This window comes from Ambystoma mexicanum (assembly GCF_040938575.1).
Source record: "Ambystoma mexicanum isolate Mex_15411 chromosome 12 unlocalized genomic scaffold, UKY_AmexF1_1 Mex_chr12_unloc.1, whole genome shotgun sequence".
Taxonomy (NCBI): domain Eukaryota; kingdom Metazoa; phylum Chordata; class Amphibia; order Caudata; family Ambystomatidae; genus Ambystoma; species Ambystoma mexicanum.
Genome location: NW_027182322.1, coordinates 11,900,245 through 11,916,557, shown reverse-complemented (window position 1 = coordinate 11,916,557; position 16,313 = coordinate 11,900,245). Strand labels below are relative to the sequence as shown.

Below are 16,313 nucleotides of genomic sequence, written 5' to 3'. Positions count from 1 at the left end.
CAGACATACAATTGGTTAACAATACAAAAACACAAAGATAGCTTTGAAAGAAGATTTTACTTTATATGTCGCTAGAAACAAATGTCTGAGTGTAGGGTGTCGTGTTTTTGGTCTATCTCATTTACAGCTATTATAAAGACAATGTTTCTGAAGGAAGGATACATTAGGAAAGTGCAAAGTTTCTGGCAGTGATGTTGTATTGCTTATGAGCAATATGTTCCTGTTCCAATGGAAGGCAGACTGCTTTTGATTCAGTTGCATGCTGTATTAGATACATAGGTTCAACTTGGGTCAAATACTAAGATTAAAGCATCGGCCAAAAATAAACATTCCTCACATGCATAATGTTCCTTGTTTGAATTAGAAAGTAAAAAATGCGACTCTGGTGGGATTCGAACCCACAACCTTTGAATGACTTTGCCAATTCACTTAGAAGTCCAACGGGCTATCCATTGCGCCACAGAGCCAAATGACAATCAACTTGCGTACATCAGGGGATGATCGAGGTTTTGTCAATCCAGTGTTTACTTCACATCATATTATCAAGCCTTCTGGGATACAAGAAAGAATAATTGTTTTCTGAAACATAAAATGTCTGCAGAAGAATCACACTTCTGGGTGAAACCTTGAACTACACCTTTGTTCCTTTAGGGATAAATTCGGAGAATAGGGTATTACTGTATTTTCTTGCTAACTGAATACGTTTGGACAACAATTACATACCTTAATAAAAAAGAACTGGATAAAAAGTGCAGACATACAATTGGTTAACAATACAAAAACACAAAGATAGCTTTGAAAGAAGATTTTACTTTATATGTCGCTAGAAACAAATGTCTGAGTGTAGGGTGTCGTGTTTTTGGTCTATCTCATTTACAGCTATTATAAATACAATGTTTCTGAAGGAAGGATACATTAGGAAAGTGCAAAGTTTCTGGCAGTGATGTTGTATTGCTTATGAGCAATATGTTCCTGTTGCAATGGAAGGCAGACTGCTTTTGATTCAGTTGCATGCTGTATTAGATACATAGGTTCAACTTGGGTCAAATACTAAGATTAAAGCATCGGCCAAAAATAAACATTCCTCACATGCATAATGTTCCTTGTTTGAATTAGAAAGTAAAAAATGCGACTCTGGTGGGATTCGAACCCACAACCTATGAATGACTTTGCCAATTCACTTAGAAGTCCAACGCGCTATCCATTGCACCACAGAGCCAGACGAAAATGAACTTGCGTACATTAAGGGATGATCGAAGTTTTGTCAATCCAGTGTTTACTTCACATCATATTATCAAGCCTTCTGGGATACAAGAAAGAATAATTGTTTTCTGAAACATAAAATGTCTGTAGAAGAATCACACTTCTGGGTGAAACCTTGAACTACACCTTTGTTCCTTTAGGGATAAATTCGGAGAATAGGGTATTACTGTATTTTCTTGCAAACTGAATACGTTTGGACAACAATTCCATACCTTAATAAAAAAGAACTGGATAAAAAGTGCAGCCATATAATTGGTTAACAATACAAAAACACAAAGAGAATATACCATAAATAGCTTTGAAAGAAGATTTTACTTTATATGTCGCTAGAAACAAATGTCTGAGTGTAGGGTGTCGTGTTTTTGGTCTATCTCATTTACAGCTATTATAAAGACAATGTTTCTGAAGGAAGGATACATTAGGAAAGTGCAAAGTTTTTGGCAGTGATGTTGTATTCCTTATGAGCAATATGTTCCTGTTGCAATGGAAGGCAGACTGCTTTTGATTCAGTTGCATGCTGTATTAGATACATAGGTTCAACTTGGGTCAAATACTAAGATTAAAGCATCGGCCAAAAATAAACATTCCTCACATGCATAATGTTCCTTGTTTGAATTAGAAAGTAAAAAATGCGACTCTGGTGGGATTCGAACCCACAACCTTTGAATGACTTTGCCAATTCACTTAGAAGTCCAACGCGCTATCCATTGCGCCACAGAGCCAGATGACAATCAACTTGCGTACATCAGGGGATGATCGAGGTTTTGTCAATCCAGTGTTTACTTCACATCATATTATCAAGCCTTCTGGGATACAAGAAAGAATAATTGTTTTCTGAAACATAAAATGTCTGTAGAAGAATCACACTTCTGGGTGAAACCTTGAACTACACCTTTGTTCCTTTAGGGATAAATTCGGAGAATAGGGTATTACTGTATTTTCTTGCAAACTGAATACGTTTGGACAACAATTCCATACCTTAATAAAAAAGAACTGGATAAAAAGTGCAGCCATACAATTGGTTAACAATACAAAAACACAAAGAGAATATACCATAAATAGCTTTGAAAGAAGATTTTACTTTATATGTCGCTAGAAACAAATGTCTGAGTGTAGGGTGTCGTGTTTTTGGTCTATCTCATTTACAGCTATTATAAAGACAATGTTTCTGAAGGAAGGATACATTAGGAAAGTGCAAAGTTTCTGGCAGTGATGTTGTATTGCTTATGAGCAATATGTTCCTGTTGCAATGGAAGGCTGACTGCTTTTGATTCAGTTGCATGCTGTATTAGATACATAGGTTCAACTTGGGTCAAATACTAAGATTAAAGCATCGGCCAAAAATAAACATTCCTCACATGCATAATGTTCCTTGTTTGAATTAGAAAGTAAAAAATGCGACTCTGGTGGGATTCGAACCCACAACCTTTGAATGACTTTGCCAATTCACTTAGAAGTCCAACGCACTATCCATTGCGCCACAGAGCCAGATGACAATCAACTTGCGTACATCAGGGGATGATCGAGGTTTTGTCAATCCAGTGTTTACTTCACATCATATTATCAAGCCTTCTGGGATACAAGAAAGAATAATTGTTTTCTGAAACATAAAATGTCTGCAGAAGAATCACACTTCTGGGTGAAACCTTGAACTACACCTTTGTTCCTTTAGGGATAAATTCGGAGAATAGTGTATTACTGTATTTTCTTGCAAACTGAATACGTTTGGACAACAATTACATACCTTAATAAAAAAGAACTGGATAAAAAGTGCAGCCATACAATTGGTTAACAATACAAAAACACAAAGAGAATATACCATAAATAGTTTTGAAAGAATATTTTACTTTATATGTCGCTAGAAACAAATGTCTGAGTGTAGGGTGTCGTGTTTTTGGTCTATCTCATTTACAGCTATTATAAAGACAATGTTTCTGAAGGAAGGATACCTTAGGAAAGTGCAAAGTTTCTGGCAGTGATGTTGTATTGCTTATGAGCAATATGTTCCTGTTGCCATGGAAGGCAGACTGCTTTTGATTCAGTTGCATGCTGTATTAGATACATAGGTTCAACTTGGGTGAAATACTAAGATTAAAGCATCAGCCAAAAATAAACATTCCTCACATGCATAATGTTCCTTATTTGAATAAGAAAGTAAAAAATGCGACTCTGGTTGGATTCGAACCCACAACCTTTGAATGACTTTGCCAATTCACTTAGAAGTCCAACACGCTATCCATTGCGCCACAGAGCCAGATGAAAATCCACTTGCATACAGTAAGGGATGATCTAAGTTTTGTCAATCCAGTGTTTACTTCACATCACATTATCAAGCCTTCTGGGATACATGAAAGAATGATTGTTTTCTGAAACATTAAATGTCTGTAGCAAGAATCACAGTTCGGGGTGAAACCTTGAACTGCACCTTTGTTCGCTTGGGGAGAAATTCAGAGAATAGGGTATTACAGTATTTTCTTGCCAAGTGAATTGGTTTGGACAACAATTTCATACCTTAATAAAAAAGAACTGGATAAAAAGTGCAGACATACAATTGGTTAACAATACAAAAACACAAAGATAGCTTTGAAAGAAGATTTTACTTTATATGTCGCTAGAAACAAATGTCTGAGTGTAGGGTGTCGTGTTTTTGGTCTATCTCATTTACAGCTATTATAAATACAATGTTTCTGAAGGAAGGATACATTAGGAAAGTGCAAAGTTTCTGGCAGTGATGTTGTATTGCTTATGAGCAATATGTTCCTGTTGCAATGGAAGGCAGACTGCTTTTGATTCAGTTGCATGCTGTATTAGATACATAGGTTCAACTTGGGTCAAATACTAAGATTAAAGCACCGGCCAAAAATAAACATTCCTCACATGCATAATGTTCCTTGTTTGAATTAGAAAGTAAAAAATGCGACTCTGGTGGGATTCGAACCCACAACCTTTGAATGACTTTGCCAATTCACTTAGAAGTCCAACGCGCTATCCATTGCACCACAGAGCCAGACGAAAATGAACTTGCGTACATTAAGGGATGATCGAAGTTTTGTCAATCCAGTGTTTACTTCACATCATATTATCAAGCCTTCTGGGATACAAGAAAGAATAATTGTTTTCTGAAACATAAAATGTCTGTAGAAGAATCACACTTCTGGGTGAAACCTTGAACTAAACCTTTTTTCCTTTAGGGATAAATTCGGAGAATAGGGTATTACTGTATTTTCTTGCAAACTGAATACGTTTGGACAACAATTCCATACCTTAATAAAAAAGAACTGGATAAAAAGTGCAGCCATACAATTGATTAACAATACAAAAACACAAAGAGAATATACCATAAATAGCTTTGAAAGAAGATTTTACTTTATATGTCGCTAGAAACAAATGTCTGAGTGTAGGGTGTCGTGTTTTTGGTCTATCTCATTTACAGCTATTATAAAGACAATGTTTCTGAAGGAAGGATACATTAGGAAAGTGCAAAGTTTTTGGCAGTGATGTTGTATTCCTTATGAGCAATATGTTCCTGTTGCAATGGAAGGCAGACTGCTTTTGATTCAGTTGCATGCTGTATTAGATACATAGGTTCAACTTGGGTCAAATACTAAGATTAAAGCATCGGCCAAAAATAAACATTCCTCACATGCATAATGTTCCTTGTTTGAATAAGAAAGTAAAAAATGCGACTCTGGTGGGATTCGAACCCACAACCTTTGAATGACTTTGCCAATTCACTTAGAAGTCCAACGCGCTATCCATTGCGCCACAGAGCCAGATGACAATCAACTTGCGTACATCAGGGGATGATCGAGGTTTTGTCAATCCAGTGTTTACTTCACATCATATTATCAAGCCTTCTGGGATACAAGAAAGAATAATTGTTTTCTGAAACATAAAATGTCTGCAGAAGAATCACACTTCTGGGTGAAACCTTGAACTACACCTTTGTTCCTTTAGGGATAAATTCGGAGAATAGGGTATTACTGTATTTTCTTGCAAACTGAATACGTTTGGACAACAATTACATACCTTAATAAAAAAGAACTGGATAAAAAGTGCAGCCATACAATTGGTTAACAATACAAAAACACAAAGAGAATATACCATAAATAGTTTTGAAAGAATATTTTACTTTATATGTCGCTAGTAACAAATGTCTGAGTGTAGGGTGTCGTGTTTTGGTCTATCTCATTTACAGCTATTATAAAGACAATGTTTCTGAAGGAAGGATACATTAGGAAAGTGCAAAGTTTCTGGCAGTGATGTTGTATTGCTTATGAGCAATATGTTCCTGTTGCCATGGAAGGCAGACTGCTTTTGATTCAGTTGCATGCTGTATTAGATACATAGGTTCAACTTGGGTGAAATACTAAGATTAAAGCATCGGCCAAAAATAAACATTCCTCACATGCATAATGTTCCTTATTTGAATAAGAAAGTAAAAAATGCGACTCTGGTTGGATTCGAACCCACAACCTTTGAATGACTTTGCCAATTCACTTAGAAGTCCAACGCGCTATCCATTGCGCAACAGAGCCAGATGAAAATCCACTTGCACACAGTAAGGGATGATCGAAGTTTTGTCAATCCAGTGTTTACTTCACATCACATTATCAAGCCTTCTGGGATACATGAAAGAATGATTGTTTTCTGAAACATTAAATGTCTGTAGCAAGAATCACAGTTCGGGGTGAAACCTTGAACTGCACCTTTGTTCGCTTGGGGAGAAATTCAGAGAATAGGGTATTACAGTATTTTCTTGCCAAGTGAATTGGTTTGGACAACAATTTCATACCTTAATAAAAAAGAACTGGATAAAAAGTGCAGCCATACAATTGGTTAACAATACAAAAACACAAAGAGAATATACCATAAATAGCTTTGAAAGAAGATTTTACTTTATATGTCGCTAGAAACAAATGTCTGAGTGTAGGGTGTCGTGTTTTTGGTCTATCTCATTTACAGCTATTATAAAGACAATGTTTCTGAAGGAAGGATACATTAGGAAAGTGCAAAGTTTTTGGCAGTGATGTTGTATTCCTTATGAGCAATATGTTCCTGTTGCAATGGAAGGCAGACTGCTTTTGATTCAGTTGCATGCTGTATTAGATACATAGGTTCAACTTGGGTCAAATACTAAGATTAAAGCATCGGCCAAAAATAAACATTCCTCACATGCATAATGTTCCTTGTTTGAATAAGAAAGTAAAAAATGCGACTCTGGTGGGATTCGAACCCACAACCTTTGAATGACTTTGCCAATTCACTTAGAAGTCCAACGCGCTATCCATTGCGCCACAGAGCCAGATGACAAACAACTTGCGTACATCAGGGGATGATCGAGGTTTTGTCAATCCAGTGTTTACTTCACATCATATTATCAAGCCTTCTGGGATACAAGAAAGAATAATTGTTTTCTGAAACATAAAATGTCTGCAGAAGAATCACACTTCTGGGTGAAACCTTGAACTACACCTTTGTTCCTTTAGGGATAAATTCGGAGAATAGGGTATTACTGTATTTTCTTGCAAACTGAATACGTTTGGACAACAATTACATACCTTAATAAAAAAGAACTGGATAAAAAGTGCAGCCATACAATTGGTTAACAATACAAAAACACAAAGAGAATATACCATAAATAGTTTTGAAAGAATATTTTACTTTATATGTCGCTAGTAACAAATGTCTGAGTGTAGGGTGTCGTGTTTTGGTCTATCTCATTTACAGCTATTATAAAGACAATGTTTCTGAAGGAAGGATACATTAGGAAAGTGCAAAGTTTCTGGCAGTGATGTTGTATTGCTTATGAGCAATATGTTCCTGTTGCCATGGAAGGCAGACTGCTTTTGATTCAGTTGCATGCTGTATTAGATACATAGGTTCAACTTGGGTGAAATACTAAGATTAAAGCATCGGCCAAAAATAAACATTCCTCACATGCATAATGTTCCTTATTTGAATAAGAAAGTAAAAAATGCGACTCTGGTTGGATTCGAACCCACAACCTTTGAATGACTTTGCCAATTCACTTAGAAGTCCAACGCGCTATCCATTGCGCAACAGAGCCAGATGAAAATCCACTTGCATACAGTAAGGGATGATCGAAGTTTTGTCAATCCAGTGTTTACTTCACATCACATTATCAAGCCTTCTGGGATACATGAAAGAATGATTGTTTTCTGAAACATTAAATGTCTGTAGCAAGAATCACAGTTCGGGGTGAAACCTTGAACTGCACCTTTGTTCGCTTGGGGAGAAATTCAGAGAATAGGGTATTACAGTATTTTCTTGCCAAGTGAATTGGTTTGGACAACAATTTCATACCTTAATAAAAAAGAACTGGATAAAAAGTGCAGACATACAATTGGTTAACAATACAAAAACACAAAGATAGCTTTGAAAGAAGATTTTACTTTATATGTCGCTAGAAACAAATGTCTGAGTGTAGGGTGTCGTGTTTTTGGTCTATCTCATTTACAGCTATTATAAAGACAATGTTTCTGAAGGAAGGATACATTAGGAAAGTGCAAAGTTTCTGGCAGTGATGTTGTATTGCTTATGAGCAATATGTTCCTGTTCCAATGGAAGGCAGACTGCTTTTGATTCAGTTGCATGCTGTATTAGATACATAGGTTCAACTTGGGTCAAATACTAAGATTAAAGCATCGGCCAAAAATAAACATTCCTCACATGCATAATGTTCCTTGTTTGAATTAGAAAGTAAAAAATGCGACTCTGGTGGGATTCGAACCCACAACCTTTGAATGACTTTGCCAATTCACTTAGAAGTCCAACGGGCTATCCATTGCGCCACAGAGCCAGATGACAATCAACTTGCGTACATCAGGGGATGATCGAGGTTTTGTCAATCCAGTGTTTACTTCACATCATATTATCAAGCCTTCTGGGATACAAGAAAGAATAATTGTTTTCTGAAACATAAAATGTCTGTAGAAGAATCACACTTCTGGGTGAAACCTTGAACTACACCTTTGTTCCTTTAGGGATAAATTCGGAGAATAGGGTATTACTGTATTTTCTTGCAAACTGAATACGTTTGGACAACAATTCCATACCTTAATAAAAAAGAACTGGATAAAAAGTGCAGCCATACAATTGGTTAACAATACAAAAACACAAAGAGAATATACCATAAATAGCTTTGAAAGAAGATTTTACTTTATATGTCGCTAGAAACAAATGTCTGAGTGTAGGGTGTCGTGTTTTTGGTCTATCTCATTTACAGCTATTATAAAGACAATGTTTCTGAAGGAAGGATACATTAGGAAAGTGCAAAGTTTTTGGCAGTGATGTTGTATTCCTTATGAGCAATATGTTCCTGTTGCAATGGAAGGCAGACTGCTTTTGATTCAGTTGCATGCTGTATTAGATACATAGGTTCAACTTGGGTCAAATACTAAGATTAAAGCATCGGCCAAAAATAAACATTCCTCACATGCATAATGTTCCTTGTTTGAATAAGAAAGTAAAAAATGCGACTCTGGTGGGATTCGAACCCCCAACCTTTGAATGACTTTGCCAATTCACTTAGAAGTCCAACGCGCTATCCATTGCGCCACAGAGCCAGATGACAATCAACTTGCGTACATCAGGGGATGATCGAGGTTTTGTCAATCCAGTGTTTACTTCACATCATATTATCAAGCCTTCTGGGATACAAGAAAGAATAATTGTTTTCTGAAACATAAAATGTCTGCAGAAGAATCACACTTCTGGGTGAAACCTTGAACTACACCTTTGTTCCTTTAGGGATAAATTCGGAGAATAGGGTATTACTGTATTTTCTTGCAAACTGAATACGTTTGGACAACAATTACATACCTTAATAAAAAAGAACTGGATAAAAAGTGCAGCCATACAATTGGTTAACAATACAAAAACACAAAGAGAATATACCATAAATAGTTTTGAAAGAATATTTTACTTTATATGTCGCTAGTAACAAATGTCTGAGTGTAGGGTGTCGTGTTTTGGTCTATCTCATTTACAGCTATTATAAAGACAATGTTTCTGAAGGAAGGATACATTAGGAAAGTGCAAAGTTTCTGGCAGTGATGTTGTATTGCTTATGAGCAATATGTTCCTGTTCCAATGGAAGGCAGACTGCTTTTGATTCAGTTGCATGCTGTATTAGATACATAGGTTCAACTTGGGTCAAATACTAAGATTAAAGCATCGGCCAAAAATAAACATTCCTCACATGCATAATGTTCCTTGTTTGAATTAGAAAGTAAAAAATGCGACTCTGGTGGGATTCGAACCCACAACCTTTGAATGACTTTGCCAATTCACTTAGAAGTCCAACGGGCTATCCATTGCGCCACAGAGCCAGATGACAATCAACTTGCGTACATCAGGGGATGATCGAGGTTTTGTCAATCCAGTGTTTACTTCACATCATATTATCAAGCCTTCTGGGATACATGAAAGAATGATTGTTTTCTGAAACATTAAATGTCTGTAGCAAGAATCACAGTTCGGGGTGAAACCTTGAACTGCACCTTTGTTCGCTTGGGGAGAAATTCAGAGAATAGGGTATTACAGTATTTTCTTGCCAAGTGAATTGGTTTGGACAACAATTTCATCCCTTAATAAAAAAGAACTGGATAAAAAGTGCAGACATACAATTGGTTAACAATACAAAAACACAAAGATAGCTTTGAAAGAAGATTTTACTTTATATGTCGCTAGAAACAAATGTCTGAGTGTAGGGTGTCGTGTTTTTGGTCTATCTCATTTACAGCTATTATAAAGACAATGTTTCTGAAGGAAGGATACATTAGGAAAGTGCAAAGTTTCTGGCAGTGATGTTGTATTGCTTATGAGCAATATGTTCCTGTTCCAATGGAAGGCAGACTGCTTTTGATTCAGTTGCATGCTGTATTAGATACATAGGTTCAACTTGGGTCAAATACTAAGATTAAAGCATCGGCCAAAAATAAACATTCCTCACATGCATAATGTTCCTTGTTTGAATTAGAAAGTAAAAAATGCGACTCTGGTGGGATTCGAACCCACAACCTTTGAATGACTTTGCCAATTCACTTAGAAGTCCAACGGGCTATCCATTGCGCCACAGAGCCAGATGACAATCAACTTGCGTACATCAGGGGATGATCGAGGTTTTGTCAATCCAGTGTTTACTTCACATCATATTATCAAGCCTTCTGGGATACAAGAAAGAATAATTGTTTTCTGAAACATAAAATGTCTGTAGAAGAATCACACTTCTGGGTGAAACCTTGAACTACACCTTTGTTCCTTTAGGGATAAATTCGGAGAATAGGGTATTACTGTATTTTCTTGCAAACTGAATACGTTTGGACAACAATTCCATACCTTAATAAAAAAGAACTGGATAAAAAGTGCAGCCATACAATTGGTTAACAATACAAAAACACAAAGAGAATATACCATAAATAGCTTTGAAAGAAGATTTTACTTTATATGTCGCTAGAAACAAATGTCTGAGTGTAGGGTGTCGTGTTTTTGGTCTATCTCATTTACAGCTATTATAAAGACAATGTTTCTGAAGGAAGGATACATTAGGAAAGTGCAAAGTTTTTGGCAGTGATGTTGTATTCCTTATGAGCAATATGTTCCTGTTGCAATGGAAGGCAGACTGCTTTTGATTCAGTTGCATGCTGTATTAGATACATAGGTTCAACTTGGGTCAAATACTAAGATTAAAGCATCGGCCAAAAATAAACATTCCTCACATGCATAATGTTCCTTGTTTGAATAAGAAAGTAAAAAATGCGACTCTGGTGGGATTCGAACCCCCAACCTTTGAATGACTTTGCCAATTCACTTAGAAGTCCAACGCGCTATCCATTGCGCCACAGAGCCAGATGACAATCAACTTGCGTACATCAGGGGATGATCGAGGTTTTGTCAATCCAGTGTTTACTTCACATCATATTATCAAGCCTTCTGGGATACAAGAAAGAATAATTGTTTTCTGAAACATAAAATGTCTGCAGAAGAATCACACTTCTGGGTGAAACCTTGAACTACACCTTTGTTCCTTTAGGGATAAATTCGGAGAATAGGGTATTACTGTATTTTCTTGCAAACTGAATACGTTTGGACAACAATTACATACCTTAATAAAAAAGAACTGGATAAAAAGTGCAGCCATACAATTGGTTAACAATACAAAAACACAAAGAGAATATACCATAAATAGTTTTGAAAGAATATTTTACTTTATATGTCGCTAGTAACAAATGTCTGAGTGTAGGGTGTCGTGTTTTGGTCTATCTCATTTACAGCTATTATAAAGACAATGTTTCTGAAGGAAGGATACATTAGGAAAGTGCAAAGTTTCTGGCAGTGATGTTGTATTGCTTATGAGCAATATGTTCCTGTTCCAATGGAAGGCAGACTGCTTTTGATTCAGTTGCATGCTGTATTAGATACATAGGTTCAACTTGGGTCAAATACTAAGATTAAAGCATCGGCCAAAAATAAACATTCCTCACATGCATAATGTTCCTTGTTTGAATTAGAAAGTAAAAAATGCGACTCTGGTGGGATTCGAACCCACAACCTTTGAATGACTTTGCCAATTCACTTAGAAGTCCAACGGGCTATCCATTGCGCCACAGAGCCAGATGACAATCAACTTGCGTACATCAGGGGATGATCGAGGTTTTGTCAATCCAGTGTTTACTTCACATCATATTATCAAGCCTTCTGGGATACATGAAAGAATGATTGTTTTCTGAAACATTAAATGTCTGTAGCAAGAATCACAGTTCGGGGTGAAACCTTGAACTGCACCTTTGTTCGCTTGGGGAGAAATTCAGAGAATAGGGTATTACAGTATTTTCTTGCCAAGTGAATTGGTTTGGACAACAATTTCATCCCTTAATAAAAAAGAACTGGATAAAAAGTGCAGACATACAATTGGTTAACAATACAAAAACACAAAGATAGCTTTGAAAGAAGATTTTACTTTATATGTCGCTAGAAACAAATGTCTGAGTGTAGGGTGTCGTGTTTTTGGTCTATCTCATTTACAGCTATTATAAAGACAATGTTTCTGAAGGAAGGATACATTAGGAAAGTGCAAAGTTTCTGGCAGTGATGTTGTATTGCTTATGAGCAATATGTTCCTGTTCCAATGGAAGGCAGACTGCTTTTGATTCAGTTGCATGCTGTATTAGATACATAGGTTCAACTTGGGTCAAATACTAAGATTAAAGCATCGGCCAAAAATAAACATTCCTCACATGCATAATGTTCCTTGTTTGAATTAGAAAGTAAAAAATGCGACTCTGGTGGGATTCGAACCCACAACCTTTGAATGACTTTGCCAATTCACTTAGAAGTCCAACGCGCTATCCATTGCGCAACAGAGCCAGATGAAAATCCACTTGCATACAGTAAGGGATGATCGAAGTTTTGTCAATCCAGTGTTTACTTCACATCACATTATCAAGCCTTCTGGGATACATGAAAGAATGATTGTTTTCTGAAACATTAAATGTCTGTAGCAAGAATCACAGTTCGGGGTGAAACCTTGAACTGCACCTTTGTTCGCTTGGGGAGAAATTCAGAGAATAGGGTATTACAGTATTTTCTTGCCAAGTGAATTGGTTTGGACAACAATTTCATACCTTAATAAAAAAGAACTGGATAAAAAGTGCAGACATACAATTGGTTAACAATACAAAAACACAAAGATAGCTTTGAAAGAAGATTTTACTTTATATGTCGCTAGAAACAAATGTCTGAGTGTAGGGTGTCGTGTTTTTGGTCTATCTCATTTACAGCTATTATAAAGACAATGTTTCTGAAGGAAGGATACATTAGGAAAGTGCAAAGTTTCTGGCAGTGATGTTGTATTGCTTATGAGCAATATGTTCCTGTTCCAATGGAAGGCAGACTGCTTTTGATTCAGTTGCATGCTGTATTAGATACATAGGTTCAACTTGGGTCAAATACTAAGATTAAAGCATCGGCCAAAAATAAACATTCCTCACATGCATAATGTTCCTTGTTTGAATTAGAAAGTAAAAAATGCGACTCTGGTGGGATTCGAACCCACAACCTTTGAATGACTTTGCCAATTCACTTAGAAGTCCAACGGGCTATCCATTGCGCCACAGAGCCAAATGACAATCAACTTGCGTACATCAGGGGATGATCGAGGTTTTGTCAATCCAGTGTTTACTTCACATCATATTATCAAGCCTTCTGGGATACAAGAAAGAATAATTGTTTTCTGAAACATAAAATGTCTGCAGAAGAATCACACTTCTGGGTGAAACCTTGAACTACACCTTTGTTCCTTTAGGGATAAATTCGGAGAATAGGGTATTACTGTATTTTCTTGCTAACTGAATACGTTTGGACAACAATTACATACCTTAATAAAAAAGAACTGGATAAAAAGTGCAGACATACAATTGGTTAACAATACAAAAACACAAAGATAGCTTTGAAAGAAGATTTTACTTTATATGTCGCTAGAAACAAATGTCTGAGTGTAGGGTGTCGTGTTTTTGGTCTATCTCATTTACAGCTATTATAAATACAATGTTTCTGAAGGAAGGATACATTAGGAAAGTGCAAAGTTTCTGGCAGTGATGTTGTATTGCTTATGAGCAATATGTTCCTGTTGCAATGGAAGGCAGACTGCTTTTGATTCAGTTGCATGCTGTATTAGATACATAGGTTCAACTTGGGTCAAATACTAAGATTAAAGCATCGGCCAAAAATAAACATTCCTCACATGCATAATGTTCCTTGTTTGAATTAGAAAGTAAAAAATGCGACTCTGGTGGGATTCGAACCCACAACCTATGAATGACTTTGCCAATTCACTTAGAAGTCCAACGCGCTATCCATTGCACCACAGAGCCAGACGAAAATGAACTTGCGTACATTAAGGGATGATCGAAGTTTTGTCAATCCAGTGTTTACTTCACATCATATTATCAAGGCTTCTGGGATACAAGAAAGAATAATTGTTTTCTGAAACATAAAATGTCTGTAGAAGAATCACACTTCTGGGTGAAACCTTGAACTACACCTTTGTTCCTTTAGGGATAAATTCAGAGAATAGGGTATTACTGTATTTTCTTGCAAACTGAATACGTTTGGACAACAATTCCATACCTTAATAAAAAAGAACTGGATAAAAAGTGCAGCCATATAATTGGTTAACAATACAAAAACACAAAGAGAATATACCATAAATAGCTTTGAAAGAAGATTTTACTTTATATGTCGCTAGAAACAAATGTCTGAGTGTAGGGTGTCGTGTTTTTGGTCTATCTCATTTACAGCTATTATAAAGACAATGTTTCTGAAGGAAGGATACATTAGGAAAGTGCAAAGTTTTTGGCAGTGATGTTGTATTCCTTATGAGCAATATGTTCCTGTTGCAATGGAAGGCAGACTGCTTTTGATTCAGTTGCATGCTGTATTAGATACATAGGTTCAACTTGGGTCAAATACTAAGATTAAAGCATCGGCCAAAAATAAACATTCCTCACATGCATAATGTTCCTTGTTTGAATTAGAAAGTAAAAAATGCGACTCTGGTGGGATTCGAACCCACAACCTTTGAATGACTTTGCCAATTCACTTAGAAGTCCAACGCGCTATCCATTGCGCCACAGAGCCAGATGACAATCAACTTGCGTACATCAGGGGATGATCGAGGTTTTGTCAATCCAGTGTTTACTTCACATCATATTATCAAGCCTTCTGGGATACAAGAAAGAATAATTGTTTTCTGAAACATAAAATGTCTGTAGAAGAATCACACTTCTGGGTGAAACCTTGAACTACACCTTTGTTCCTTTAGGGATAAATTCGGAGAATAGGGTATTACTGTATTTTCTTGCAAACTGAATACGTTTGGACAACAATTCCATACCTTAATAAAAAAGAACTGGATAAAAAGTGCAGCCATACAATTGGTTAACAATACAAAAACACAAAGAGAATATACCATAAATAGCTTTGAAAGAAGATTTTACTTTATATGTCGCTAGAAACAAATGTCTGAGTGTAGGGTGTCGTGTTTTTGGTCTATCTCATTTACAGCTATTATAAAGACAATGTTTCTGAAGGAAGGATACATTAGAAAAGTGCCAAGTTTCTGGCAGTGATGTTGTATTGCTTATGAGCAATATGTTCCTGTTGCAATGGAAGGCAGACTGCTTTTGATTCAGTTGCATGCTGTATTAGATACATAGGTTCAACTTGGGTCAAATACTAAGATTAAAGCATCGGCCAAAAATAAACATTCCTCACATGCATAATGTTCCTTGTTTGAATAAGAAAGTAAAAAATGCAAATCTGGTGGGATTCGAACCCACAACCTTTTAATGACTTTGCCAATTCACTTAGAAGTCCAACGCGCTATCCATTGTGCCACAGAGCTAGATGAAAATCAACTTGCGTACATTAAGGGATGATCGAAGTTTTGTCAATCCAGTGTTTACTTCACATCATATTATCAAGCCTTCTGGGATACATGAAAGAATGATTGTTTTCTGAAACATTAAATGTCTGTAGCAAGAATCACAGTTCGGGGTGAAACCTTGAACTGCACCTTTGTTCGCTTGGGGAGAAATTCAGAGAATAGGGTATTACAGTATTTTCTTGCCAAGTGAATTGGTTTGGACAACAATTTCATACCTTAATAAAAAAGAACTGGATAAAAAGTGCAGACATACAATTGGTTAACAATACAAAAACACAAAGAGAATATACCATAAATAGCTTTGAAAGAAGATTTTACTTTATATGTCGCTAGAAACAAATGTCTGAGTGTAGGGTGTCGTGTTTTTGGTCTATCTCATTTACAGCTATTATAAAGACAATGTTTCTGAAGGAAGGATACATTAGAAAAGTGCCAAGTTTCTGGCAGTGATGTTGTATTGCTTATGAGCAATATGTTCCTGTTGCAATGGAAGGCAGACTGCTTTTGATTCAGTTGCATGCTGTATTAGATACATAGGTTCAACTTGGGTCAAATACTAAGATTAAAGCATCGGCCAAAA

The 16,313-nt window shown here is 36.3% G+C and overlaps 6 non-coding genes across 6 annotated transcripts; all 6 read right to left on the bottom strand.

The window, feature by feature from the left end:
* Positions 1–1,895: 1,895 nt before the first annotated feature.
* TRNAR-UCU (transfer RNA arginine (anticodon UCU)) lies at positions 1,896–1,985 on the bottom strand. The gene is given in 2 exon segments: positions 1,896–1,931; positions 1,949–1,985. It is a non-coding gene; the product is annotated as a tRNA-Arg (tRNA).
* Positions 1,986–2,661: 676 nt separating this feature from the next.
* TRNAR-UCU (transfer RNA arginine (anticodon UCU)) lies at positions 2,662–2,751 on the bottom strand. Its single transcript is given in 2 exon segments — positions 2,662–2,697; positions 2,715–2,751. It is a non-coding gene; the product is annotated as a tRNA-Arg (tRNA).
* A 1,429-nt stretch (positions 2,752–4,180) lies between these two features.
* On the bottom strand, positions 4,181–4,270 carry TRNAR-UCU (transfer RNA arginine (anticodon UCU)). The gene is given in 2 exon segments: positions 4,181–4,216; positions 4,234–4,270. It is a non-coding gene; the product is annotated as a tRNA-Arg (tRNA).
* A 676-nt stretch (positions 4,271–4,946) lies between these two features.
* On the bottom strand, positions 4,947–5,036 carry TRNAR-UCU (transfer RNA arginine (anticodon UCU)). Its single transcript is given in 2 exon segments — positions 4,947–4,982; positions 5,000–5,036. It is a non-coding gene; the product is annotated as a tRNA-Arg (tRNA).
* A 1,442-nt stretch (positions 5,037–6,478) lies between these two features.
* TRNAR-UCU (transfer RNA arginine (anticodon UCU)) lies at positions 6,479–6,568 on the bottom strand. The gene is given in 2 exon segments: positions 6,479–6,514; positions 6,532–6,568. It is a non-coding gene; the product is annotated as a tRNA-Arg (tRNA).
* Positions 6,569–14,835: 8,267 nt separating this feature from the next.
* TRNAR-UCU (transfer RNA arginine (anticodon UCU)) lies at positions 14,836–14,925 on the bottom strand. The gene is given in 2 exon segments: positions 14,836–14,871; positions 14,889–14,925. It is a non-coding gene; the product is annotated as a tRNA-Arg (tRNA).
* Positions 14,926–16,313: the final 1,388 nt, after the last annotated feature.